Here is a 27,167-nt window from a genome sequence, read left to right as displayed (position 1 = left end):
TTTTGAATCAAAAAGGCTCGATCTTCTTAGTAGAAAGTTTTTTTTTCCATCCATTTCACAACTCAGTACTGCCCCCTTGTTCTAGCCAAAGTTGGAGTAAAGGGATATTAGCATTTTATTTCACCATTCAAATAGTTAAAAGGCAACAAAATATTGATCAAAAAACTATTTGAATTTGTTAATGGTTCCATGGAAGGTGTAAGGGCAGGTTGCAAAAGGGGAAAAGATGGAACATTGAAAGTGGAGATGATTAACAGCAAAGACCGTGGGTAGCAGAGGATGCTGGGAGAGAAGGGACTTTCTGGGCTTTTGAACGGAGATCTGGAAGAGGCAAGAAGCATTTCCTTGCTGGGGATTTTGCCAAGAGTCTATAAAGGATTCCCGTGTTTAGCGCTGAGATTACAAAGTTATTTCAATGGCATAGCATCTCAAGAAACAACTCAAAAGAGTGTCAAGACTCTTCAGACCCAAGAGGGTTGTGGACTCTGCCTGAGAGCCTGGCTCTCAACCCTTCACACCTGCTCAGACTTTTCCTTAGCCCTGATAGTATTAAAAATAAAAGAGAATTAGTGGGAAAGGGGAGGAGAAACTCTGGTTGGATTGATAGCTGCCAGTGATGGACCTTTAAGGGTCATAGATCAGGGACCCGATTTCCTCATTCTAACTCCCCAACTTTCCTTATAGACATTGCCCATTATAGCTTCTTGCATGCAGTCAGATATATTTCTAAGAACTAAAGGAAGGTAATTGGCTGAGGCTATAGATAAGCCATAACAGAGTGCTAATCAAGACCCCTCCCCTGCTGAGTCAAAGACCTGGGGAGGCTTGTCTCCGTGACCTCCTCGTGCAAGGAAAGCTGGGGGGGGACCTTGATAGGGGAGACCTTCTTTCATCTTCCATCACTCTCACATAGCAGGGGAAACCCAATTTCCTGAGTACCACCCTTTAACAGCATTACTCAGGAGGGGTGAGTGGAAGAGAGAATGTAGGAGCCAGACCATCAAGGCTCCTACCATTTGGCACCTCCCTCCCCTTCACTGCAAGCTCCCTTTTGACCATCTTTAACCAGCCTTAAAGTACCATCAGTGTCTAGATCACTTATGATCATGACAAAGGGAAGGCTGGAAGGAAGGACCACAACTTTGGGCAGTCGAAGGAAAACCTAAGGGTTTAGGTTCAAGGAGAGTCAACAATTTAACATTCACAAAGTGCTTTCCTCATGTCAGTCCCTTGAGGATAAGATTATGAGTGATCTACAGATCAAATTTTCTTTCTCCCATATTTCAGCCTCTTAATCATAAGCTACTTATTGGATATTCCCATTTCTTTATCTCCAGATAGCCCTCGTTATCTTCCCCTGAGGCCCTTTCCTTAACTTTGGTTTCTGTGCAGGGACCATGGCCCTTCCAGTTGTTGGTTCAGTTTTGGAGTCATCCTCTACTCCTCCTTCATCCCCCACATCTGATCAGTTTCCATGTTTTGTTGGCTCCATATCTCTTGCATCTTCACAACCACCCTTATTTAGACCCTCCATACCTCTCACCTGAACTACTTAATAATACAAGAGCCTCCTAACTGGTCTTAAGTCTCTCAGTTCTCCAATACGTCTTTCACACAGCTGATATTTCTATTGATATTCCTAAAGCACAGGTGTGACCTTGTTATTCTACCATGCTAGCAGACACTGTACATGAGCTGTGTAGACATTCTAAACTCCTTGTGGTTACTTCTGGAGCCAAAAGACACCCACCTCTTGTCCACATTGAGGTTTGAGTCCACCAATCAGAGAGATTTGGGAAAAGGACATCATGAAGAACACAAATCGCCAGAGGATATGCTTCCTTTGGAACCAGGAACTAGAGAAGGCATATGGTCTGGCAGCAGAAAGAGCAAGCCAGCCCCACATGGCTCATACTTCTCTTTCTCTGGCCATTTTTTGCTATATAATAATAATAAAATTAAGCTAGTCTCCAGAGAATTTAAACATAAGTCCTTTACTATTGACTCCAACCTACCTTTCCTACAATAGTCAATACTCTCCTTCATAAAATCTACCTTTAATCAGTCTCCTTTGCTATTCCTCACACAAAATTCCACTTTGCACAGACTACCTCTTGAACTGTCTCTTAAAATCAATTGGGAGATTTTTTACCTGAGGCCTTTATAGTTGCTGCCATCCCCTCAAATTACCGTGTACTTATTCTGTACTTACTAATATAGACTGTCACCTTCATTTAACTGTAGGATCCTTGAGGACAGAGACCATTTCATTTATGTCTTTGTATGTTTACTTGATATCTTTTTACAGATGAGGAAACAAAGGCTCAGATAAGTGACTAGGTTCAGTTCTCACTCATTCACTTCTAAAGCCACACAGCTGATAAATGACACACACACAACTGGGAGTCAAAGTTTTCTGATTCCTAGGCTGGAAATCTTTCTATACTTCTAACTGAAGTAGGAAAGCCTACAATCTGCTTCACAATTTCACTTTGGGTTGGTCTTGGAACCCACAAACCCACTTAGCTTCTCTTCATGGCATTATGTGAGACCTACCATTCATAAATGTATCTGAACTCTCCGTGAGCCTGTTTAGGTTGATTTTGGTCTAAACTATCTTTCAAGATACATTTTTGTGTGTTTATTTACTACTTTGTAAAGCAGTAGTTCCTTCAATGGCTGGAGTCACTGCCACCATCAGGATAACATACTGTATGAAGTCACAGCACCAATACAAGTCTACTATAATTTTCTATGTAGTCTTCAGTGCTGAATGAAAAAAAGCAAATTTCCTTGTCTCTATCCCAATACTCTCAAAAGTTACTACAAACCTTCCTTCCTCAAACACCCTACCCTCACCAACAGATGGCCTCCTCTACTTCTGTCGAAACTCAATGTTCACCCATCCTTTAGTCTCAGAGAAAAAAAATAGGCTTTCTTTACCCAGGTCAGTCCCTCTTGATTGTGCCCACCTTGTCTTCATACTTTGTTGTTTCCTCCAGGATCTTGCTCCCATGATGATTTCTCTCAATTTTTTCCTTACCTATTCCCTCTTTGTCCCCCTCAAAAACAGCTTGCCATTACCTACACACCTGCTCATGATCTTTATAATGTGGTTCGCACCTCCCTTTGCACACTTTTTTCTCTTCATGAACTCTTTATGCCAACCAAATTGGATTTTTTTTTCTTGAACTGAAGATCCATGTCCTGCCAACACGTATTAAGTTATCTCATATGCCTGGAATATTTTGCCTCCTCATCTCCATCTCTCAAAACCTTTATCTTCCTTCAAGGCACAACCTATGTGCTACCACCTACATGAAAGTTTTCCTCATACTACTGGCTTGGGGCTCTTGAATTTTCTAATACATTTATTTGTATACACATGGTATTCCCCTAAGAGAACGTAAAGCCCTTTGAGGGAAGCTTCTATTACATTTGTAGCCTTTTATCCCCAATACTTAGCACAGTGCCTTGAACATCAAAAACACAAAGCATTTATAAAATTGTTGAGTTCGCCATTTGAAGACATGGCTCATCTCATATTCAAAGATTTTATGAAGTGGAAATGGTATAGCATGTGGAAACTACAAGGAACCACCAAGAAAATCAGGTCCAACTGCCTCATTTTACAGATGAGGAATCCAAGGCCCAGAGAAATTATGGGACTTGTGGTGAAAGTAGGGTAGAAGGCATAGCTATAACTAGAGCTAACTGATATTATCTAACCCACATCTTTCCTTCCTTCTACAAGAAAAGCACATAAAACTTTGTCAAATACTCTCCCAAACTTTAGTAATCTATAGGTATGGCATTCTTTTGATTTCCCAGGTCTTGATGAAGTCAGGTTGAGAACATGTTCTCCTGGATGTTCAGTAGCCATCCCTTGAATAACACTTTCTAAAACTTTTGCAAGCAATTAAAGTCAAGCTCATTAGCCAATGAAATCTGTAAACTTCTTCCGCTTCTTTTTGAAAAATAGGACCATTTGCCCATTTCCAATGAGATGGTACCCTCTCCTTCAAAAATTCCTAATAGTGATTTACCAATCACATGTCACTTCTATCAGAACCACAGAATACAACTTGTGTAATGGCTCCTGAAAGGAAAAGCTTTTGCTAAAACCCAGATTTCCTGAATTCCACCCTTGTAGACTTATATTGTTACTTGTATTAGACCTATAATGAAAAGACTATTATAGTAAATAATAAACATTTAAATGAATTTCACCCTAATACCATGAAACTTCCTCTTATATTTGCTTTTCTTAGCATGTTAAGTTCTTTCTTTATAAGAAACTATGTCCACTTTCCGATTTGTATTCCTAGAAATTAACATAGTGCTTTGTAAAGCGCTTAATAAATGCTTTTTTCATTCATTCATCTCCCAACTCACTCTAATACAGTTTCTAAACTTTTTATGTGTCAGGGATTCCCCAGGCAATTTGATGATACCTATGAAACTCTTCTCAGGGTAATGTTTTTAAATGCGTAAAATACATACGATTACAAAGAAAACTAATTGAAATACAATTACAAAAATATTTTTGAAAGAAAAAAGTTCACAGGCACCAGGTTAATTACTCCTATCAGGATAGGTAGGCTAAAAAGAAGGCTATGGTAGAGTAGAAGCAGAGAAAAACAAATTGTACATGAGATTTTAAAAATTCATTTCTTAAATGACAGTTAAAGAAATAAAAACTCTTTTATCATCCATCTTCATGATATTGTTATTTAATGGTATTATTGCCAACATTTGACTGGCTCCAGTTGTTTTGGTTTTTGTTTCTGCCAATTTCTAAATGATAGATGGTATTTTGCACTTCATTTCAGTAATCAGACTTCAACTGTCGTTGCTTGTGTCTTGGATTTGTGGCACAATATACAAACCATCTTCCACGCCTTTTTACAAAATAACAGTCCTTACAGCGCTTCTTTAGAACAGCTTTTGTTTTGAACCCAAGAATAGGCTGAAAGGGTCTTAGCAGATAACGGGAAAGAAATGGATGAGTTATTGTGCTAAACTTCACAGGACCAGCATCTAAGGGAAGTGTATTTTGTTGCGATGAAAACAGAAACGCAGAGACTGAGGAAGGTTTAGCTGAATATCTGCTCACATGGAGAAGAGGACTGGTGATCATAACCATCATTTTCTTTACAAATAGAGATGCCATGTTTTAGCCAAACCTAGGGGGAAGAAGAAAAAAAAAATTACTTCCCCTCTGAGAGACCCACTACTTTCTTCTGTTTTATTTAATACTTTTTATTGCTCAAAGCTTAGACAAAGTAGTATACATAGCTACAGCTATTATCAAACACCCAGTTCCATTATAATAAAACTCATAAGGAGCAGCTGGGTAGCTCAGTGGATTGAGAGGCAGGCCTAGAGACTGGAGGTCCTAGGTTCAAATGTAGCCTCAGACACTTCCTAACTGTGTGACCCTAAGCAAGTCACTTAACCCCTGCCTAACCCTTACTGCTCTTCTGCCTTAAAACCAATACACAGTATTGATTCTAAGATGGAAGGTAAGGGTCAGAAAAAAAGAAACAAACTCATAGGCTATTCACATTCTTCATTGAAAAGTTTTTATCATAATGACATTAGAAATAATGACACTGAAGAGGGAAAAGGGCAATATCCAACCTCCCCAGAATGAAAAGAAAATAAAGTACTTTAAAGATAATAACAGAAAAAAGATATCACATGATAATAGGAAGACAATATTTTCCTTCTATTCTCAACACCCCAACTTACCCAGACATACACACACACTCAGACTGAAACACACACCTTTGGATCATTAGATCCTTTTAGTATTTTGCTCTGTTGAATAGTTTTTAGATTTATTTTTCTTGGGGAGCTAGTTAGGATATTTGGGATAACTGGGAGAGAAAAACTGAGGGTCAATTGCAACTTAATGACAAAACAAAAGCTTATGAAAGTTTGAGTTTCTGTTCAGTTTCCCTGTAAAACCACTTTTCACAGAGAGAATAAACATACAAAATTAAAGAGCTTGATGTTATATCTGGAACATTTAGGTACCCTTTATAATATGTTCTAAGACATGTAAAAATTTTCTCATTGCTATTATACTTATCAGCTAGTTATTTTACCACAAAATGAAGAACTTTGGCAATAGAGAATCCACTACCTTCCAATCAGCCCACTCCACTTTGTTGTTGTTGAATCATCTCAGTCTTGTGTGACTCTTCCTGACCCCAGTTGGGATTTTCTAGGTAAAGAAACTAAGGTGGTTTGCCATTTTCTTCTCCAGAAGATGAGAAAGCAAAGAGGAAAAAGGGACCTGTCCAAGGTCACACAACTAGTAAGCATCAGAGGCCAGATCTAAACTCACAAAGATGAGTCTTCCTGACTTTAGGCTGCACTCTATCCACCATGTCACCTAACTGACCCTTTGGAAAAGTTCTAATTTGGGTATGCTCCTTCTTTACATCATATCTAAATTTTCCTCTTTGGAAAAAGGCCTGTACGAAAATATTTATAGCCGTGCTCTTTGTGGTGGCAAAAAATTGGAAAATGAGAGTATGCCCTTTGATTGGCATATAGCTGAACAAATTGTGGTATGTGTTGGTGATGGAATACTATTGTGTTGAAAGGAATAATAAAGTGGAGGAATTCCATGTGAATTGGAACAACCTCCAGGAATTGATGCAGAATGAAAGGAGCTGAACCAGAACATTATACACAGATACTGATACATTATGGCACAATCGAATGTAATGGACTTCTATACTGGCAGCAATGCAAAGATCCAAGACATTTCTGAGGGACTTAAGAGAAAGAACACTATCCACATCCAGAGAAAGAAAAGTGAGAGCAGAAACACAGAAGAAAAACAACTGCTTGATCACATGGGTCGATGGGGATATTATTGGGGATATAGACTCTAAATGATCACCCTAGTGAAAATATTAATAATATGGAAATAGGTCTTGATTAATGACACATATAAAACCCAGTGGAATTGCTCGTTGGCTACGGGGGTGGGGAGGGAGTTGGAGGGAGGGTAACCATGGAAAAATATTCTAAATTAAATAAATAAAATTTTTCAAACAAATTTTCCTCCTTCAACAAGTCCTTATATTGGAAGTCCTTCCCCAATCAGGTTGCCCCTCTGGATATTCTCCCACTTATCACTGTCATTTCTAAACTACGGTGCCCAAATTTGAACACAATATTCCAGAAGGGGTCTGACCAGGGCAGAATAAAGCTATACTTTCACATTCTTATTCCAGTAAGTTATGCCTCTCTTAACCAAGATTATCCAAAACCTGTATTCAAGGGCTTATACTGAGCTGTAGTCCACAAAAACATCTAGATCTTTTTCAGACTGCTATAAGAACATTTTTGCCCATCTTTTATTTATAAGGTCATCCTGGAACTTGAGGGGAGAACATTTACTTTCTCCCTCCTTAACTATTTAAGGGTTCAGAACTATCAATCGGCAGATAAATGGATAACATATATATGTGTAAATATAATATATATAGCATATGGGATGTCACATGCACATATATGTGTATATGTGTAAAACATGTGCATGTCAAGTTATCATATGTGTGTATTGAATTTTAGTGTAACATTTTGAGAAGAATATTGATAAACTGGAATAACATAACAGTCTTGGGATAATGTCACTTGGGGCTGAGCTGAAGAAAGGGGATGGATGGTTAGTCTGAAGATGATGTAGAGGAGCCATGATACCTTTCCTCAAGTATCTGAAAGACTGTCACCTGGAAGATGAATTAAGACTTGTTCTATTCGCCAGAATGCGGGTCTAGAAGCAATCACAGAAACTGCAATAAGGCAAATTCAACAATTTGACAATTAGAATTGACAATTAAAAACTTAACAATTAGAGCTGTTCTAAAATGTATGTACTTTATTTCTCTGGAAGTAATGGTTTCTTCTTTACTAGAGGTCTGTGTTTTGTGGAAAAGCAGATTCTCAGTCAGGTGCAGGATGTCCTGGATGGCCTATTGTCCTTTCCAATTCCATTTCCATGGCACACTGTATAATATACTTATTACGTTTCATCAATGACTTCAAATTTTAAGCCAAAATACTCACATAATTAAAAGCACAGCAGCATTAGCAAACATTTCCACTAAGTTTTCATGTGTCCAGGTCTATACAGGAGAATCTATATGAGGATTATCACATTTGATCTCCAAAACAGTTCTAATCCAGTGAACAAGGTGACTAAAGGCTGGGTTCTGTATATTATAAGCTTCTTGAGGTCAGAAATAATTTTATATACCTTTGTAATAAGTAATAATAGCAATACTTAAGTTACATTAACATAGAGCAAGGAACTTATTTTATCTAGGTTTCCTAATTATGCAACTGCACACACAAAGAAGTAAATGTATGTTCTATGAATGAATAAATGGCACTTTAAAGGTTGGAGAAAAGCAACCATGTAGGAGGAGTTCAGTTTGGCCATCCACATTCAACCCAATGTGAATATTGAGGGTAAGGGGTTGGATAATTTGCCTAGGCTCAGATGTCAACTTTTGCCTCTGATGATGAGCAAGTGGTACATACTTAAAAAACGATTGCTGATTTGACATGACTAGTGATTACTATCCCTCTGGCCCTGGACAGAACACTGAACCAGGTCACCCAACCAGTAAGTGTCAGAGATCAAATTTGAACTCAGATCTTCCTGACTCCAGAGCTAGTGCTCTGTACACTGTGACACCTAACTGCCCCACTTTAAAATCTATTGCTTTTATGAGGATAAAACAGTAAGAATGAAACAGTCCCTCTCCTGGAGGAGCTCAAGTTCTACTGGGAAGATATCAGGGCAGAGATGCAGCACACAGAGGTCTGGGGTGGGACACCCCAAATCCAGTCCTCTTTGTATTGCATCCTGGCCCTCAGGCACCTGTTGCTCAGTCCCTATGGATAGTTTGTGATGGAGAACAGTCTTTACTCTGTAGGCCACTGCTAAGAAAGCACTGCACCAAGGACTTCAGGTGTATAAGAGGTACTCTACTGTTTGCCTTCTCAATGGGTGGAGGTGGGGCCAGAAAAAGAGAGGGAACTGGGGGCTCGACATTAAAAAAATGTTAAAGAAAAATTAATTTTTTTAAGTTAAAGAAAGTGGCTGCAACCACGCGTCTGAGGATGGCTTAACCCCAAAGCTATCCAAAGCATCCCAACAGCCCTGTGTGATGGCTATGACCGACCTACATCTGTCCATTTCACAGATGAGGCAACTGAGAATGGGAAAGATGAGGCGGGCCTTCCTCACACGGAGACTGCACTAGAGATTCTTGAGACTGTGGTCGGCACACAACAGGCATTTAAGAAGTACTCAGAACTCACTAAGGAAAGGTCTGCGAAGAGCAAGAGAACTGAGGACATATGTGTCAAGGTCATTCCCAAGGACCGCCCCCGCCGGGACTGCAGGCTCGGACACAGCTGGGAGTTCCGTCCGCTGCAGGCCGGGTGAGGGCGCGGCCCCTTTAAACAGAGGGAGGGGAAGAGAGAGAGCACTATCCTCTTCTCCCCACCCCCACACGCACACATTTGAGCGGGGCTTCCGGAGCTCGGGCGCCAGGATGGCACCGATCTAGAACGGGCTGCGAAATCAAGAGAGCCCCGATGCCCGCGCCCCAGTAGCGCCTTCCACGTGGGGTCACCGCTATCGAGTCAAAAGCAAAAGAACGTACCTGCGGCAAGTTGTCCAAGAGCAGCCGAGAAACCTTCTTGCCCCTAGCCCCAGTAGCTTTGCGCATGCGTTACGTCTCTTCGTCTTACGCACAGGGACAAGTGAAGCCCTGACGCTCACGCTCTTTCTATCCCTCCAGGAGCAAAGATGGGTGGCTTATGTGGTCTTGTAACTTGCTGGCTGTGTTGCGCAGACTGTCGTGCTAGGAATCCACTCTTATGAAAGAATATCTGGAAAGAATTTCCTAAACCAGCAAAATTGACATATATATGTGCGTTTGTGCATGGATATATATATATATATAAATTATATATAAATATATACAGTCAGCTTTTATGTATAAAAATTAAAAGATTTTTAATATAAATATATACATTCTGTAAAAGAAAAAGACTTGAACATTTACAAGCAAGCATAATATATATGTACATATATATATATATTAAAAGAATTTTCAAACCAGGATAATTGATGTGTGTGCTAGAAAGCGAATATGAACCAGGATAATTTATATACACCTATATATTCAAGTTAATTGTGTGTGTGTGCTGGATATATGTTGTGAATGTGTGTCAGTTATGCTGGTTTGGGAAATTACATGTATATACTATATATATTGTATATGCTGTCAACGAGAAAAAAACGCAGAACTATTAAATATTCAAAAATCACTCTTTAATCAAGGGAAAAGGGGTTAGCGCTACTAATGCGACAACAGAGCTGCTTCCCATGACTGCACAGAGTCAAGATGCCCTGGTCACTAGCCCCTGGGAGTGCCACCAACTCAGGATGGACTCCAAGGAACAAAAGAACTTGGGGAACCTATATACCACTCTAGATGGCCTAGGGGGATTTAGGATTAGAGGGACAGTTGATTGACTTTACAATGGTGAGAAAGGAAAATGAGGAGTTCCAGACAGGAATAATAGTGAGGGGCTGATGCCCTACAATGGACACAAAAGCGAAAGACTCAGCCCAGGGCTGGGTCACCTTGGTCATGAACCTTAGCCTAGGAGGAGAAACCATTGGGACAAAAGGGATGCTTAATATTGGATGGGATTAGCTGTTCCCACCCAAACTACCAGGATGTCCATTGTCTGGTGAAGAGGGACCTTCCCTCAGGGGGAAACCTCTCCTGTGACAAGGCCAAAACCTGGGGTTTCTACACTCAAACTAAATAAACTGGGGATCTCTATATTTCCATGTTGACAATGCATATACTATATATGTATATCATATATGTGTATATATTGTAAAAATAAGCAATGAATTGATTATTGATTATAAACTGATTTGATACTCTGCTTGTTGAGCTTACAAAGTTTCTTCAGTTTATATCAGTGAAGTGAAGCTCATAAATGAACTTCACTTTGGGGCCAGGTCCAAGGATGTTAAGGAGACTCTTGTTATATAAAAAGGAACTATTTATTGAAAATATAAGGAATAAAAAAAGGATTTCTAACTCCATCCAAATAAAATCCCTGGTTCCATAAGGAACCACTTTTCCTGTTTCCACAGGCTACATACACTAATCCTTCCTGATCTGACTAACCCAATTTTCACAATTCTGCAGTGAGCTAAACACTTTTATCTTTATACGAAGTATATAACTCTTAACTTTGTCTCCAAGTTATAAAAATAAGAAAGGCTAGCTGGCAGAGCCTCAGTGTCAACATGGAAATCTAGAGATCCCCAGTTTATTTAGTTTGAGTATAGAAACCCCAGGTTTTGACCTTGTCTCAGGAGAGGTTTCCCCCTGAGGGAAGGTCCCTCTTCACCAGACAGTGAACTTCCTGGTAGTTTGGGTGGGAACAGCTAATCCCATCCAATATTGAACATCCCTTTTGTCCCAATGGTTTCTCCCCCTAGGCTAAGGTCCATGACCAAGGTGACCCAGCCCTAGGCTGAGTCTTTCCCTTTTGTGTCCATTGTGGGGCCCCAGCCCCTCACTATTATTCCTGTCTGGAACTCTTCATTTTCCTTTCTCACCATTGTAAGGTCAATCAACTGTCCCTCTAATCCTAAAGCCCCCAGGTCACCTAGAGTGGTATATAGGTTCCCCAAGTTCTTTTGTTCCTCGGAGTCCATCCTGAGTTGGTGGCACTCCCAGGGGCTGGTGACCAGGGCGTCTTGACTCCGGTGCAGTCTTGGAAATCAGCTCTGTTGTCGTAGTAGCAGCGCTAACCCCTTTTCCCTTGATTAAAGAGTGATTTTGACTATTTAATAGTTCTGCGTTTTTTTCTAGTTGACATCAGCAAGAACCAAGTTAGGACTCTGAGCCTTAGCAGACTCAAGAGTCCAAACCAAAGACCAGGTCTTTCTTTGGTCTTCTCAAAGATAAAACAATTTATACAACAGCAATAGACAGTCACTACTGTTTACCAAGTTGGAAAAGGAAAATCACTTAGCTCCTTCAGGTTTTTCCCTTCTTTCCTTTTACACCAGACAGTGAGGAGTGAAAAGAAGTCACTTCCTCCCACCACTCAGAGAGAGCCAACTGCCACACCCAGAGACCAACTGACACACAAAAAACATTACCCCTCCCACACACACTATCATCATTTGAAACTGACACTGTCTCAGCTCTGCTTCAAATTCCAATTCTTAAGCCAGTTCTCTACTTATCTCTAAATTAATATAACAAGACTTAATTTCTAATATCATCCATATATATATACATACATATATACAAATACACATATATATATATTATATAGATATATATATTCTTGTTTATACATGTCCATCTTTTGCCTTTATAGAATCTAAGGTCCTTGAAGACAGGGATTGTTTCACTTTTCTCTTTGTCAGCAGCTATTACAGATGTCTGTAACATTAGAAACTGTTACTAAATGCTTGTTCATTGATTCATTTATTGGTTTACTTAGAAGAGGGAGACAGGAGAAAATTTGAAATAATCCTGGTAGGCAGGGGATAATACCCCCACACACAAAAAAAATTTTTTTCAGTCACTGGAGTGATTGCCCAGACTACAATAATACATAAATAAATAAATAAATGAACGAATAGATAGATAGATAGATAGATAGATAGATAGATAGATAGATAGATAGACAGATAGATAGATAGATGGACAGATAGATAGATCATTGCTCATGGTCTTTCAGTTCTAATTATATTAGACTATATGCAATCACAGAGGGCAAAAAAGATCGTAGGGTAAGATCTTATAATTAGCGCTGGTAGGGACAGTAATCTAATCCAAACCCTTTATCTTACCTTTTATTTATTTATCAGTCAAAGAAAATGAAAACGAGAGAAGTTAAATAACTTGGTCAAGATCACACAGACATATTTGACAAGTGGTAATCTAACTCTTGCTTCATATTTTTTTAGGAAGAAGAACCCACTGCCTCCCCACACACCCCATTCCATTTTGGGACAGCCTAATTATTAGAAAGCATTTCCTCAAAACAAATCTAAAAAAAGTCCTTTGCAATTTTTAGTCATTGATCTCAAGCTTCAGATCTCTCTGTCCTTAGGCCAAGTAGAATAAATCTCAGAAATGTAGGGATCATGTCATCAATCTAATCTTCTATTCCAGGAACTTTTTATCCCTTTCCTTCAATAGCAGTCGAAAGAACTAACCATAATTGTTTTCAAACATTGGTTTTGGCTCAGGATGTGAACTCCTCTTGAGGTCTCTATTCCTCCACCCCTCTCTCATTTCTGAAGATGAGGAAAAATCCAAAAGTACTTGCTTTAAGGAGATCTGCTTGCTTAGAGACAATAAGATAAACTCATTTAGTTTAAATAAAGGTCAAATGTCTGCATTCTATGTAGTATTCTCTTAATGCAAAATTTAAAAACTGAAAAATACAGATTGAAAATAAAATCCATAAACTACTTCAAACCCCTCCAGTGCATCTGCTACTAGTTGCATTTGACATAATCAATTAAACACAAGTCCTTTATACACCAACCCCTCATCTCCTTATCATACACTATGGCAAAATACAAATTTGGGATGCAATTAAAATTAACTTAATCTAGTAAATAACCAGGAACATTTGAAGTAACAAAAACACAGTAATGAACCATGCTGCTAGTTGCATATGGTAATAAAACAGAAGGGGAAAACAAAATAGTAAATTAACTATTTTTCAATGGTTTATCTAAGTAGCCACAATTCATTTTCTTCAGGCTAGATGCTCCTATATTGAGGAAAGGAAAGGAAAAGGTTCTAGAAGCTATAAGGTTTAGGATCAATCTCCTGTAAAGCATCTTCTTTCTGCTGCTGCTGAGACCATTGTGCCTGCCACTGTTCTTATTCTTCAACTCCCTGCCCAATTATCTTCTGTCATGTCCGTCTCTTGAGCAATTTAAAAACTGCCACTCTATTGGAAAACTCCACTAGACAGTTCCAACTAGGATCTTCCTCTGGTCCAAAGTATGAAAGAAATACAAATTCCAGGGTCTTTAGAAAGTTAGACCCCTTTGCAGGGCAGCCAGTACAAATCATGCCAGAAGGGCTGATACTTATATAAGGAATTATCTTGTAGACCTACTAAGAGAAACCATTAAGATTTTATCTACCTTATAATTTCTCTATACCTTTATAAAGGCATACACACACATATACATATAATACTAATATATGAATGCTTACATATATAATTATTACTAAGAATGATCATTATTTTTACACAAAGAAACACCTTTTTGTATGAGTGAGCATATTTCAGGTTCTTATAAATATGGGATCCTATTCCCTAAAAGCAGTTTTCTTTACAAATTGGAGCTTCTGTTTCTTTTACATGTAGGACTTCATCTGCACATGTGGATTTTATATACCTTTGATATATATGGAAATTATATCTCTAGCTTCTTTAAATATACTCTGTCTCTATTTAAGACTAAGTACAATTTCACTAAAATAACAATCCAGGAAGAGCTATGTTTATAATTATCAGAGATAAGACTCCTTTAAATGTAGAGTATTATTTCTAGATTCAATAATATGTAGACCCAGTGCCTGGGTATAAACATTGATAATTCTAAGAAATTAAAAATATTAAAGAAAAACTTCCAATGTATTGGATGGATCTACTTTAGAAGATTTACATAAAGACAAATGCAAAAATTGCCCAGAGTGATGTCTTGGAAGAGGTGAGATGTCATCATCTGCTCAATGAAGAGCCTGGATTAGATGATTTTTGAAGAAATTAATTACAAATAGGGAGCCAAGATGGCAGAGTAGAAGCATGGAAAGCTGGAGCAACTTTAATAATCTTCTCCAACCCACCTTAAAATAATACCTCAAAACAAATACTAGAATGACAGAACCAATAAGGGAGAAGAGTAAAGCATCAGAAGAAATCATATGGATTATCTCAATAGATAGAAGAAAAGTCTTCAACAAAATGCAATACTCATTCCAATAAAAACACAAGAAAAGACAGGAATAAATCTATCTATCTATCTAAAGCCATCAGCAAATATCATTTGCAGTAGAAATAAATTAGAAGCATTTCCAATAAGATCAGGAGTGAAGCAAGACTGCCCATTATAATCACTATTATTTAACATTGTCCTAGAAATGCTAGCTGTTGAATTAAGAGAAGAAAAAGAAATTGAAAGAGTTAAAGTAGGCAAAGGGGAAACCAAACTAAATTTTTGCAGATGATATGATGGTATACTTAGAGAATCCTAGAGAATCAACTAAAAACCTAGTTGAAAAAATTAATTACTTTAGCAAAGTTTCAGGATACAAAACAAACACATAAAATTCATCAGCATTTCTCTATGTTTCAAAGTCCTGCAGCAAGAAATAGAAAGAGAAATTTCACTTAAAATAACTCTAGACACTACAAAATCTACTTGCCAAGACAAATATAGGAATTATGAACACAATTATAAAACACTTTTCACACAAAGTCAGATCTAAACAATTGGAAAAGCAATTGCTCATGGATAGCCCAAGCTAACATAATAAAATTGAGAATTCTACCTAAATGTATTTACTTATTCAGTATTATACCAATCAAACTGCCAAAAAATTATTTTATAGAACTATAAAAAATAAAAACAAAATTCATCTGGAAGAAAAAAATCAAAAATGTCAAGGGAAATAAGGGGGAGAGGGAGTAATGTAAAGAAAGGTGTTCTGGCAGTACCCTAGATCACAAACTGTACTATAAAGTAGTAATCATCTAAACAATCTGACACTGGCTAAAAAATAGATTGATGTACCAATGGAATAGATTAGGGATAAATGACATTAGCAAACTAGTGTTTGATAAAACCAAAGATCTCAGCTTTTAGGATAGGAACTCATTATTTGACAAAAACTTCCGGGAAAACTGGAAAACAGTGTGACCGAAATAAGGTATAGACCAATATCTCATACCCTATACCAACATAAGGTTAAAGTGGATATATGATTTAGACATAAAAGATATTACCATAAGTAAATAAGGGAAACAAAATAATTTGCCTGTCAAATCTATGGAGAAAGGAAGAAATTATGATCTAACAAGTGTAAAAAGGAATTCTTTATTCCTTTTTTAATTTAACAGGGACCTGGAGGTCCTCTTACCATAGAGATGTGTAGGGATCCCACCATCCCACAGTGACAGGAAGTAGGAACCAGGGAGCCCCCTGCTGGGCAAGCTAGTGGAACAGGCTGTCAGTTACTGACAGGTGGGGATGGAGGGTCAGTTGCTGCCAGTTGCGGTCTGTGAGTTGCAGACAGTTAGGGCTGGCAGTTATGGGGAAGTTAGCTGCTGGGTGTGAGTTGGTCCATTGGGGATTAGTTGCTGGTGGTGTGGATTGGTGATTAGTTGGGGGTTGGCATTTACTTGATGGAATATAAAGGTGGGCCTGAGCTTACTGATAGGGTTTTTGCCTTTTGGTTTGGGCTTTTTAGGTTAGGGTTTTTTTTTTCCCCTTCCTTGAACTTTTTGAAAGGTGGCTGGTCTTGGTTGACAGACCTAATTAGGGTTTGATCAAATACTGATTGGGTTGGTTTTGATTGGGCTGGATAGGGTTGGAACTTTGTAGGGTGTTTGTTATTAGCAGTAGTTATAGGCAGTTAGGTAGATATAGGCAGTTTTAGATAGTAGTTATAGGCAATTATAGGATAACTAATATAGACATTGGGAAAATTTCTTTCTCTACCTCTTTACTATATTTCCCTCCTTTTCTATATTCATTTTTACTATATTCTTTACTATCGCTATTTTAAATAAACTAAATTATTAATTGTTGAAAGCTGCTAGAAGTTTTCTTTTCTCTTTCTTAAAGGGATAATATTAATTTACAACTCTACTATATTCTCATTAAAACTTAAGTTATTAAAGCTGCTCTCTTATTTGGTCAAAACCCCTATTTAAACAAGAGACAGAGAACATTACAATATATGAAATGAATAATTTTACTATATTACATTTAATAGTTTTTGTACAATTCAAACCAATATAGCCAAGATTAAAAGGACCACAAACTGGGGGAAATTTTATGACATGTTTCTCTGATTAAGGTCTCATTTCTCAAATATGTAGAGAATTAATCTATAATCCATGGATATATATAATTTATAAGAATACAAGATATTCCCCAATTGACAAATGGTCAAAGAATATAAACAATTTTCTGATGAAGAAATCAAAGCTATTGATAATCATATGAAATCTCTTTATGAGAGAAAATGCAAATAAAACAACTCTGAGGTACCATCCCACACCTTCCAGATTGACCAATGTGACAGTAAAAGGAAAGTGATATGGCAAAATTGGGACACTAAAGCATTGTTGGTGGAGTTGTGAAATGATCCAACCATTCGGCAGTGTAATTTGGATCTATTGAGATTATCATGTGATTTTTGTCAGTTTGCTTGTTAATATGGTCAATTATATGGATGGTTTTCCTAATATTGAACCATCCTTGCATTCCTGGTATGAATCCTACCTGGTAATAGTGAATAACCCTCGTGATCACTTAATGGAATCTTTTTGCTAGTATCCTATTTAAGATTTTTGCATCTATATTCATTAAGGATATGGGTCTGTAGTTTTCTTTTTCTGTTTTGGACCTGCCTGACTTTGGAATCAATACTATATTTGTGTCATAAAAGGAATTTGATAGAACTCCTTCTTTGCTTATTCTGTCAAATAGTTTGTATAATGTTGCAATTAGTTGTTCTTTGAATGTTTGATAGAATTCATTTGTGAATCCATCTGGACCTGAGTATTTTTTTCTTAGGGAGTTCTTTGATGGCTTGTTCAATTTCTTTTCTGATATGGGGTTGTTTAAGTAGTCTATTTCTTCCTCTGTTACTCTAGGTAATTTATATTTTTGTAAATATTCATCCATATTACCTAGATTGCCATATTTATTGCCATATAATTGGACATAATAGTTTGTAATGATTCCCTTAATTTCCTCTTCATTAGAGGTGAGGTCTCCCTTTTCATCTTGGATACTGTCAATTTCTTCTTTCCTTTTTTTAATTAGATTGACCAGTACTTTGTCTATTTTATTTGTTTTTTCAAAGTACCAGCTTGTAGTCTTATTAAAAAATCAATAATTCTTTGACTTTCAATTTTATTAATTTCTCCTTTGATTTTTAGGATCTCTAATTTAGTCTTCATCTTTAAAAACAAATTTAATTTGTTTACTTTCTAGTTTTTTAATTTGCATGCCCAATTCATTGACCTCTGCCCTTCTTAATTTGTTAATATATGAACTCAAGAATATAAATTTCCCCCTGAGTACTGCTTTGCCTACATCCCATAGATTTTGAAAGGATGCCTCATCATTGTCATTTTCTGCTATGAAATTATTAATTCTTTCTGTGATTTGTTCTTTAACTAACTGATTTTGGAGAATCGTATTGTTTAATTTCCAATTAGTTTTTGATTTGCCTCTCCATATACCCTTACTAATTATTATTTTCATTGCATTGTGATCTGAGAAGGTTGCATTTATTATTTCTGCTCTTTTACATTTGTTTTCAATGTTTTTGTGCCCTAGCACATGGTCAGTCTTTGTGAATATATCATGTGCTGTTGAAAAGAAGTTATATTCCTTTTTGTCCCTATTTATTTTTCTCTACATATCTACTAACACTAATTTTTCTAAGATTTCATTCATTTCTCTTACCTCTTTCTTATTTATTTTTTGGTTTGATTTCTCTAGTTCTGATAGAGGAAGGTTCAGGTCTCCCACTAGTATAGTTTTTCTATCAATTTTGTCCTTAAGCTCCACTAGTTTCTCCTTTAGAAATTTGGATACTACGCCATTTGGTGCATACATGTTGAGTACTGATATTTCCTCATTGTCTATATTGCCTTTTATCAGGATGTAATTACCTTCCCTATCTCTTTTGACTAGATCTATTTTTATCTTGGCTTTGTCAGATATCATGGATTGCAAATCCATGCCTTCTTTTTATCAGTTGATGCCCAATAGATTTGGCTCTATCCTCTTACTTTTACCCTATGTGTGTCTACCTTCCTCGTGTGTGTTTCTTGTAGACAGCATATGGTAGGGTTTTGGTTTCTAATCCACTCTGCTATTCGCTTGTGTTTTATGGGTAAGTTCATCCCATTCACATTCAGAGTTATGATTACCAGCAGTATATTTCCCAGCATTTTGATTTCCACTCCTAGTTCTGACTTTTCTTCTTTCACTATTTCCTTCTATACCAATGTTTTGTTTTCAATCAGTCCCCCTAATTCCCACCCTTATTTTACTTCCCTTTCTACCCTCTCCCTTCTTATTCCCCCCTTATTTTCTTTACAATCTTTTAAAACTACCCCCTCACCCTCTCCCTCCCTTTTACTGCTTCCCTCCCCACCAGTCTGTTTGTTATCCTTCTACTTTCCTATAGGGTGCAAATCAATTCTTTGCCCCAATGTATTTAATTGTTCTTCCCTCTTTGAGTCAATTTCAATGCACATAAGAATTGAGTATTTCCAATCTCCAACCTCTTTACCCTTTCAGTGTATTGATGTTCTCCCCCTCTCCTGCCATGTGCTATTTTGTGACATATAAATATACCTCATTTTGTTTCTTTTCCCATTTCTTTTAGTATTATCCTCTTTTTTAGCTCTATTATTTATGGATATATATATCTATATAGATATTTATATGTTGGCATTTCATCCTATACAATTTGTCACTGTTCCCTCTAAGTATAATTCTTCTAACTACCCAGGTGATAACAACAATTTTTAAGAGTTACCAATGACCTCTTTTCTTATAGGGATACATATCATTTTAACTTATTAGGTCTCTAAAAAAAGTTGAAATTTTTTGTTTGTTTGTTTTGTTTTGTTTTGTTTTGCCCTCTTTCTTAATTACCTTTTGATGATTCTCTTGAGTTCTGTGCTTGGGCATCAAATTTTCTATTCAGGTCTAGTTTTTTCTTTACAAATGTTTGGAATTCTTCTATTTTGTTAAATGACCATACTTTCCCCTGTAAGAATAAGTCAGTTTTTCTAGGTAGTTGATTCTTGGTTGTAGACCTAGTTCCCTTGCTTTCCAGAATATCATATCCCATGCCTTTTGGTTCTTCAGGGTAGATTCAGCCAGATCCTGTGTTATTCTCACTGTAATTCCATGGTGTCTGAATGACTTCTTCTTAGCAGCTTGTTGGTCTAATAGTTCTTGAATTTGGCTATAATATTCCTGGGTGTTGTCAGTTGGGGATGAAGTACAGGAGGTGATCTGTGGATTCTTTCAATCTCTACTTTTCCCTCTTTTTCTAGAATATTGGAGCAGTTTTCTTGGATAATTTTCTGTAGTATGATGCCCAGGCTTTTTCTTTTGTCTTGGTCTTCTGGTAGACCAATGATTCTTAACTTGTCTCTCCTGGAACAATTTTCTAAATCTTACGTTTTCTGAATGAGGTACTTCATATTTTCCCCAGTTTTTTCATTCTTTTGATTTTGTTTTATAATGCCCTACCACCTTGTGAAGTCGCTTGCTTCTAATTCTGGTATTCTGATTTTTAAAGACTGGATTTCGTCCCTGGCTTTTTGGTCATCCTTCTCCTTCTGATCTTTCATCTCCTTTGCCTCATTTTCAAGCTGATTAATTTTGGCTCCCAAGACACTGTTTTCTGTTTCCAGATGACTTATCTTGCTTTTTAAGTTCTTTTCCCAGTTGTCTTCAGCCTCTCTTAATTGTGTTTTGAATTGTATTTTGAGTTCTTCCAAGGCCTATATCCAATTTGCTGGAGTTTCGGTGTTTTTTCTTGCTATTCCTTCAACCTTCTCTGTTCCATTTGCTCTTTGTTCATTGCCTGGATAGAAGCTATTGATTGTAATTTCTTTTTTCTTTTTCTGTTGTTTGCTCATATTTACCCCTTCTTTATTTCCTGCAGTTGCCTGTGGTTTTGCTCCTCTCATTTTGTGTGGTATCTCTGGTTTCGGGCTTTTCTGTCAGCCTTCACCCTTGGGGCTTAGTCAGAAAATCTCTCAGTCCAATCTGTGGGGGAGGGGTGTTGGAACTTGAGCTTTCTGGGCCTTTGAATGCTTTGTTGGAATTAAGCTCAGCTGAGTTGCAGAGCTGGATGTGTCCTGAGGCCAAAACTTCGGGAAGGGGGTGCAATATGGAGTGTCTCCTCTGCTGCAACTAGGCTGCCCATGCTGCGCTTCTTCTCCAACTGCCTCTCAACCACCTGTGTTTGATGCTCTGAGCTTGGCACAGCTTTGCCCATAAGGTACTCCCTCCAGACCAGTGCCATTGCCAGTCCAGAGGTTCCAGTTATCGATGGATAGAGGCTCAGTGCTCTAGGTGGGGGAGGGATCCTGGGACCTTCCTTCTTCCTTCCCCTTAAATCCCTGTGTTCTTGATTTCAGGCTTTGGGGGAGTGTACCTTTTAAGTTGAGTCCAGCAGGAGGTTCCTTGGCTCTGTCCTGTTGTTAGGTTTGATTTTCAGTCCCCTAGGAGTATTTAGTTTGTAATCGGTAATGAAGGGTTTTCAGAGGTCTGAACTTTTGCTGCCTCTATGCTGTGAAGAAAGATTCTATGCCCAACTGACTTCTCTCCTGGAAGCAAATGAATATAAGACTTGGAAGAGATTTTCTCCTGAGACCAAGAGAGGAAAGAGGTTTTTGGATCTGGCTACTGGCAGCATCAGTAAGAAGATCTGTGGACCTGCTTGGATATCAACCAACTGAAGATCCTGGCCCATTTGATTGGATTCCTGGTGTGAGACTTGGATATTGGAAAGTTAATACTTAGCTTAATAAGATAGTTTAGATAGTTTATAAATATTAGCTTTTAAGATAAGTATAGTTTACTCCTATATCCTTGTTCTTTCCTACCCTTCCAAACCAATAAATTTGAATTTATCTATATGTTCCCTCTTATTCTTTCCTTACCCCAAATCCCATCATGACAGTTTTGGCAAAGCCAGCTAGGTTAATGAGATCAAAGTTAGGTTGAAGAGGCTAGGTTTATTTGCCTGTTTTGTGAAGATTGGATTTTAGCTATCTCCTGATTGTAACAATGAAGGTATTTAGCTCTTCCTTTTTTGGGAAAATTGAATTGTAATCCACAATCTATTTTTAGATTTTAATCCCCAAAAGGTGATAACTCAGTATTTTAAGTAGATCTACCCATTTTAACTACAAAAAAGTGTTAACTACAAAAGGTGAACTAACAAAAAAAGGTGTTAAGTAACTATAAAAGGTGAACTAACCAAAAAAGGTGTTAATTAACCCAAAAGATATAATCTAACCAAAGAAGGTGTGAACTAAAGAGTGCACAGTTCTGGAGAAGAGCTGAGGTTGATAGATGTGAAATTTAGGGGGGGTGACACAAGAGAAAAAGATCTTTAAAAGATGACCAGAGGCCAGAAGGAGATATTTGATTCGAGATTTGAGTTAGATGGAGGATCTCTGACTCAGAGTGGGACTGGAGAATCAGTCTCTTGATACATTTTATTCGATACTGGATTTGAGGAGATCGAGGAGCTCTCTGACTTGGAGGAGAGACTGGAAGATAGACACTTGAGGAGTGACCAGAAGACAGACACTCAGATTTCTTTCCATTTAGATGGTCACTGTTGGTGAGTGAAAGGCTGACTTAGTGACCCCACCTTTCTGGAGGTTTTTTTGGTGTAAAGCCTCCAGGAAAGGCCCATCGTCTTGAGACTCTTTTCTCTGATTAGGGCCTTAGTATTTCTACCTGGCTCAGAGGAAGCCAGAGTTTCCTCTCTCTCTCTCTCTTTCCTTAATATTCTCCCTCTATTGTAAATAAACTACCATAAATTCCATTTACTTTAGTAATTCATTTTGGGATTTAGAAATCAAATCCCTGGCAACCACATAATTAATATATTTCAGTCTCAACCACAAATAAATTTAACAGTTTATTGTATAAGTATTTTTTAAGTATATAGAGAGAAGGGTTATGCCAACATTCTACTCTATATTTACATGGCTAGGAACTTAGGGGGTAAGCCACATAGAATTCTAAGGGCTTGGCTTGCTCAAAGGGGTTAGTGAGTCTGCCCCATAGACCCCTAGCAGCCATCTTGGAAAAAAGCTTTTTAAAATTTGAAATTTATTTATTGTTTGTTTCTTTGTTGTATGTGTAAATTACAGTGTGATAATATTGTTATGTATAATAATTTAACAATGGAAGCTGACATATCAGCAGACATGTTTAGTAATATGATAATGATGTTTTTTCACTATATTATGTATATTCCCTATTTTGTATTTGTGTCCTTCCCTACCTAATGCCATTATGTTTTTGACATGGATTGTATGAAGTCACTGATGGACCTAAAACTGTGTGATATTATAGCATATGTACCCCTTGCTGTGATCTGTGGGTGTATTGTATACAAGTCTCGTGCCTCTGTGTGTCTTTGTGTAAAGCATCTTAGAGGTCTAGTAACCTGGTTTAGAAGGGATTCTGACTTAAAGCTGATGATTATACAAATGGAACATCAAATGGATACACTGGAGCAATTTATAAACAACATGAATATGAATCAAGTCTGTGTACATGACAACAAATTAAATAATAAAGGGAAAAACCTAAATGGGCTGGAACAGGAAGAAGTAGCAGGAATAGTAAATTAATGCCCACTAAGAGATATGCCAATGGTTAAACAAAATGAGGTACATAAGGTTAAGATACATAAGAGATTTTCCCCAGAGGACCTTGAATCCATCAAAGGGAGGACCCCAAATTTCAATGACAAACCAAATAAAGTAATTAAAGAAATGCATAGGGCAATTGATTTATACGATTCTGATTTCAATGATTTTGCCCTATTAATGAAAGAGGTCTTGACAAAGAGAGAGAGAACCAAATTTATACAGGAGACAAGAAGAGATACTTTATTACAATCTTGGCCAGAGGACTTAAAGCTAGATATGGCAGATGAGGGGGTTTATGATATGTTAGTAGAAGCAAGAGATGCAGTCCTAGAGGTAATGGGGAGATATACTAAAAGACCCAATACATGGTCAAAATTTGAGGCTATAAAGCAGAAGATGCCTGAAGCTCCTGTCATTTTCCTGGAAAGGATAACCGAGGCAGCTAAAACTTTATTAGGGATGGATCCACTGGAAGAAAACACAATTGCACACATCAAAAGGGTTTTTGCAAAGAATGCAGTCCCAAAGGTCAGACAATTTTTTAAAACAAAGTAACCAATTGGGAAGAATTAGATCTGGAAGACTTAAGGAGAAAAGCTACATATTTGACAAATGACTTAGAAGATAAAAATGATGAGAGAGATACCTACAGAGAAAGAACTGTTGAAGTCATAATGCAGATCAAAGCATGCTATTTATTACTTTAGTTCATTTGTGTTTGGGTATTATATGAATATTCTCTTACAACAATAAATAATATAGATATAGGTTTTGCATGATAATATATGTATAACCCAGATCAAATTGCTTACCATCTCTGGGAAGGGAGAGGAAGGGAGGGAGAGAGATAATTTGGATCTTATAACTTCAGAAAATTTATGTGAAAAATTGTTATTACATGTAATTGGTAAAATAAAATCTTTTTTTTAGAAAAATATGATATCTGAAGTCTTTTTCTGCTCTAAATGTATAATCCTAGGATGTGTAGAATACCCTCACCATTGCTATTACATTTCCGTCTAAGCAGCGTCATAGATTTAGAGTTGGAACCTTAAATAGCATTTTGCCTAACCTCCTTATTTTACACGTAAGAATGCTAAGATTCATTGAGTTACATGATTTGTCAGTGTCACACAGGTAGTAAATTACATATGCTCTTTTAATTAGCACTTCATTACAAACCACTGTATAGTCTACCCATATTAAGAATTGCAACTGGAGCAAAATGGCTGAGGACAATGCTTGTGGTATGCAGATTAAAATCCTTGTGCCTCATAGTTCAATGCCCTGTAGGAGGGGGGGAATGTGAGCTCTGGGATAGGAAGAGGGAGTAGGATTGCTGACTGATGGAGATCAGGGAGGAGAGAGATAATACCTATACTTGATAGTCATACTTCTTACAGGGTACATCTACTTCGTCTCTACCCTGCCCAACTTCCTTAAGAATATAGGACAGATACTACAGAGGATATGTGTCCTCCTGCCCCTCATCTGGGTTTTTCTCCTGGAATAGAGATTCCTAGTTATGGTTCAGCTAACAGCAACAAGCAAAACAAACAAAATGTCCATTGTTAAGAAAACATTATCCTTTTTTATAAACCAGGCCATTTGAGCTTAAAGTTACTACTAAAATAAAATTAGCATTCTTCATTTTATTGCAAACAATTTTTAAATTTTACAATTTCATATTCCACTTATTATATGTTTATAAGGCTCCCAGATGAATATTTTATTTATTTTGTTGTATTTATTTTTCTACTCATCTATCAAACTTCCCATGATAAACTACAGTCACATTTCTCATATAAGATAAATTGTACACATATTTATATCATAGGTATTAACCTGACAAAGTGGGGAATAGGTAGGTGAGGATAAAATCTTGATTTTTTTTACCTTTTGTTTTTAACTTAAATACATATTCATCCTAATCTTAAGCAAATTTCAATAGTGGAGATGTGGAAGAAAACTCAGGACTCATCCACTAGCATGAAGATATCATGAGGACATCATACATACCTTTTCTTTATTTATGAGTTCACATAACTATATAAAGGAGAAATACATTTCAGTTAGAGAAATAATTATTATGTTGTTATTAAGCAATGTAGCAATAAATTTTCTGATTTACCAGAAAAATTTAAAGTCCCATAATTAAATTCTATTATTGCCAAGAATATTTGCTTATTAGGAAAAAAATCTTAGAGAATGACAGTGTTTCTTCTAAGCCTTCAAAACAACAAGTGTATGTCTAGCTAGATTATCAGAAATGGAAATGTTGACTTTTATATACATAATTTATTAATATGAGATGTAGGTGGTGACAGATTTATAGGACATAATACATTGATCGTTGAAGTAAAGACTATAGCAAGACAAAGGGGAAATAGGTGTGAACTCTACTTCTGAATGAATCAGTGAGGCATATAAGAGTTAGCAAAATGACAGATCCCTTTTCAGATATGACCATAGCCAGAGTCAATTTCTCATGCATTGCAAAGCAGCTTTCTTTGTTCTATAAATTTCTTGTTTATCATTCTTACTCCCAATATTTAAATGTAAAATAAGAAGTAGATATCTTAAAGAAAACTCATGAATTATCATTGAAATAATAACATTTTCTTCATAAATAATTAAAGGAAATAGAACAACTAAAATAATCCAAAAAGCAAATGTGGATAAATCTAAAAGAACTCCTTTTAGTGAATATGTACTAAATGTATTCCATCTCATGAATTTCATGTTTTTTTACCTTTTTTTTTTTAACTATGAGCCTTTGGAACCTTTCTCTTTGGAGGGGTGGTATTGACTATAAGGAATTGACAGCCTTTACTTTTACCACTTTCTAGCATAAAATTGTTACTCATTCTGAATAAGCATGTCAATAACTTTTCAAGACAAATTAAATCATAGAATGGAACAAAATTATAAAATATGTTCTCCAGTAGCTTTTGTTTACAGGTTCAGCTACATGAATAATAAAAACCATTTAGAAGTTGTACAAAAGGCAAATCATTTTGATATATACTAGTGTTCATTTCATTTACTCTTTTCAAAAGACTAATCTGTTTTCTTACTGATTGCAAATGTACAGATTTATTACTTCTTGTGATTTTTCTGAACTTATTTCTTTATGTATCAAGTAGATTTAAAATTTCTGAATAAAGAGGATACAAATTTATATTTATAAAGAAAATGGAAAAATATACAAAGAATTGAATAGACAGTTTACAACGTGTTTCCCCTCACTTATTCCCAAAAGAATATTCTCCTAGAATTAATAGAATGGCAAATACACAGCATAGCATCATAGTGGAAAGAACTGACCAAGGTGATTAGTAATCATTTGAAGATGAATGAAAATTTAAGCATAATGAGAA

The 27,167-nt window shown here is 36.8% G+C and overlaps 1 non-coding gene across 1 annotated transcript in view; it reads right to left on the bottom strand.

The window, feature by feature from the left end:
* Window positions 1–4,717: 4,717 nt before the first annotated feature.
* The window catches only part of LOC103106051 (uncharacterized), a 58,306-nt gene continuing 35,856 nt past the window's right edge, over window positions 4,718–27,167 (bottom strand). The window contains exons 2-3 of the transcript XR_008917813.1: window positions 9,702–9,944; window positions 4,718–5,186 (exon numbers count right to left, since the gene is read on the bottom strand). This is a non-coding gene — a transcript (uncharacterized LOC103106051). The remainder of the gene's footprint in view (window positions 5,187–9,701; window positions 9,945–27,167) is intronic.

This window comes from Monodelphis domestica, chromosome 3, assembly GCF_027887165.1.
Source record: "Monodelphis domestica isolate mMonDom1 chromosome 3, mMonDom1.pri, whole genome shotgun sequence".
NCBI classification, from domain to species: Eukaryota; Metazoa; Chordata; class Mammalia; order Didelphimorphia; family Didelphidae; genus Monodelphis; species Monodelphis domestica.
This window is presented reverse-complemented; position numbering and strand designations above follow the sequence as displayed.